We start from the raw sequence: 3852 nt of genomic DNA, 5'->3' as shown, positions 1-3852 counted from the left end.
CATTGCTGTCACTTTGTGAGAAGATTTAGCATGTGCTCTGGAGGCAAAATTAAAAAGGAAGAATCAAAGCTCGATGGTTATTATTATGACCTGTTTGTTGTACTCTAGATTTGAAGGTATGAATTATACACACACAAAATGATAATTTATATTTGTATGTCTAATTATAAACTTGCAATAATTAAAAATATACATAATATTATATTATATTTCTGTTCATTTTCTTTTCACAATCAAAGGATTGACAAGCCTTTTGTTCATGTATGTTACAAAGTTTTATATAAATCTGAGTGATAATAAGGATGTTGTTCAAACTCAAGGGTATTTTGTAACTTTTTGTGAAATAATATAATTTTATTTTCATGAAATTTATTCAAAATTATGAGAATTATAAGTAATTATTTTACTTTTTTTCTCAGTTATATTGATGCGTCAACTCAATACCAAAATTTAGAGACTTGAACAAGATCGCTAAGCACACGAATCAAAATTGAAATCAACGTTGGTACAATTAATGCCATTTTTGAAGTAAAGGAATTGAATGATAGCGATGTACGTGAATTTTAATTTACTTTAGTATTGAATTATTTGTTAAATTATATATATATTGTTGATGCTCAATATCAAACAAAATAATCTAGAAGAGGATGGTTGTGGGGTGATGAAGGATGATGGAGAGCCCGCTCCCTTCTTCGACTTTATGCCTGGTTCTTGAACGAGGGCTTGATGTCCACATTGCACAAGCAAGAAGAACCCGTGAGAGGGCGGAGACCGGTTCCCCCGTGGTTCCTCAGATGGTCAAGTTAATAAAACTCGAGTGGGGAATGGGGAAGGTCAAGAATCAATGTGGTCCTTAAGGTGACAATGTGTATTAGAGAGATGATCCTCCCCCTCTTTGGTCAGGAGGATAAAGTCTTTACCTCTTTTTTTTTCTTGGTCCTTTTTTTTCCTCTCTTATAGTTGGGATCAGATAGGTCATCTATAGCCCAGCCTCGGGAAGTGGTGTTGGAGTGCGGGCTAAGAGTCGAGTCACACCTCGCTTTACAAGTGTCGGTTGGCGACTGGAGGGGAAGTCACTTCATTATGGGAGAGTATGTCTTTGCATTTTCTAGGAAGTGATTGAGAGCGTGACAGAAGGCATGCTGGCATGTTGAATCATCCCTCACCTTATAGGTGTCGGTTGGCGACTGGAGGGGAAGTCACTTCATTATAGGAGAGAGTGTGTGACGCCCCTAGTTTCACACATGGCTATAGACCAAGGTGAACCCAGAGATGTCAAACCTGCCATGCACCCATACTGTACAACAATAAGTTTCACCAATCATAGCAACATCCTCTAATGGAATCAAAAATAAAGTGCAGGTACAAACAGGCGAAAGAAAAAAATAACTGCAACTAACATGATATAAGAAAGAATATCTCATAAATAAATCATGTCTCAATGAACAAGTCTGGAATACATCTGTCATCATGAAATATATGAATATATCACGATATGGATCAACTAAGAATGTATCAAGGCTCACTGCCTTTACAAAATGAGAAAAATAAAGAAAACTCTAATAAGAATGTATCAAGGCTCACTGCCTTTACAAAATGAGAAAAATAAAGAAAACTCTAATAACTGAATATAAGGTCTGTCTACTGTGGAGTCTCATTTTACAAAATGAGAAAAATAAAGAAAACTCTAATAACTGAATATAAGGTCTGTCTACTGTGGAGTCTCATCTACTAGCTCATATGATGGCGACTATGTAAGAACTCTTTCATCTGGTGACTCTCCGACGGTCTGAACCGCCTGAAAGGAAAATAAAAAAAGAACAACAGCAAAACTGTTAGAGCGCTAAAGCAAGATCACCTCCATCCGTCCCCAGGGGAAAGTCTACTACATGTAGTGGAGGCTCTATTTATTAAGCATAGTCTACCTTATTCATTTTCCACGTATCTACAACACGAGACGTAGTACGTCGAGCGAAGTAATCTAATACTTAGAAATCTACAACACGAGACGTAGTACGTAGTAATTTAATAATTAGAAATCTATAACATGAGACGTAGTACGTCGAGCAAAGTAATCTAAACAAGGAAACCCTCATGTATATATCATATATCTCAAATAGTAGATAACTAAATATTAATCCCAAACTAGAACTGAAAGCAAGGAATACTGGAAAGTAAAGCCTCATATCCAACGTCGACATATGTATCTCATGCACTCGCATAACATAGTATTTCAGTTATCAATTTTCTCAACAATGAGTCATGTCTCATTTAGCGTCCGCCAAATACTCGGATATCAAGTTATAAAAGTTATATTTTCTGATTCTTTTCAACTAATAGCACCCCTGTGCATGACAACTATTAACTATTTCAAACTCTGCGCATAACTATGCGGAAACAAAACCATAGGTCTACGCACACTCGTGTGGATACAACAATATAGGTACATCAACCTCTGCGCACACTTGTGCGGATACCAAAACATAGGTTCACTAACCTCTACACATTCTAATGCTGATACCATAATATAGGTTCACAAACCTTTACGTACACTCTAGTACGGATACCATAATATAGGTTCACAAATCTCTACGCATACTCTAGTGCGGATACCATACCATAGGAAAATGTAATCAGATTAACACTAAAATAAAATCCCTCTCTAGGGTATTCCCACATGAAGTACAACACCATTCATCGATAATTATGTCTATAACATGCAACTCAAGCCCGTGCTCACAATTCAAAACAAGACAATACATAATACAGAAAATCAGCCTTTGTAGTCGACTACTAAGTTTAGTAGTCGACTACACTGAGTCCACCAGACTCTGTAATGCTCGACTCAGGAATTAGTATTCGACTAATAAGAACATTAGTCAACTACTCTTTATTGACTCGGTCTTTGTTAAGTCAATTCGGACTTGAGTAGTCGACTACTTCACTTAGTAGTCGACTACTAAGTTGAAACTTGCATAGAATCATGCACAAACAACACATTTGCAAACGTCGCGTGATTTTCATACTTTAACACATTATAAAACTGGTAAATGTTAGACCCTAGAGGGGGGGGGGGTGATTAGGGTCTTATGCTAATCTAATCCGATTAAATGCTAATTAAAATCAATTAATAAGTTATCCTAGCAAGTATGAAATACAACAAGAATATAAGCTAGGATAAACAATATGAACAATGAGATATATCTTATATGGTAGAAATATATGCAAGGATATATAAACAATAAGATATATCCTAACAAAGAGATATAGACAATGTATGTGCAAGGATATAAAACTAACACAAGGGTAAACAATATGAACTAGATAGTGGATCATATAAATAATGAGCTAATGACAATGGCGACAAGAAATATAAATACAAGTATAAATAAACGCCAAAGCACACTCAAACATAAGATATGATCACGGAGTTCGGACCTTCCGTCCTACGTCTCCGCTCCCCACTCCCGGGGAGAAATCCACTATCACAATCGGGTTTTCTACGCTCACCCGAATAACGTTTACAACCACACTATGTCGGTTTTCAACGCTCACCGAATAACGTTCACTCCTCACACTCGGTTTTTTAGTTCACCGAAAACTTCACAACACACTCGGTTTTCTAGCTCACCGAAAACTTTACAATACTCATAATGTAACAATAAATGATTTGTTCTCTCATACAAGGGGAGAACTCAATTAAGCACAACTTAATGTTACAATCTCTCACAACCCTAATATACTATGTATGCAAATACAATAAGCTCAAGTGGGTGTGTGTAACAATGAGTATAAATCAAATCAACTAAACTCAAATATAAAATCTAGCTTAAGAACAATGATAATCAAACA

Source organism: Asparagus officinalis, chromosome 2, assembly GCF_001876935.1.
Source record: "Asparagus officinalis chromosome 2, Aspof.V1, whole genome shotgun sequence".
Lineage (NCBI taxonomy): Eukaryota > Viridiplantae > Streptophyta > Magnoliopsida > Asparagales > Asparagaceae > Asparagus > Asparagus officinalis.
The sequence above is the reverse complement of the archived record's forward strand: the minus strand, read 5'-3'. Positions refer to the sequence as shown.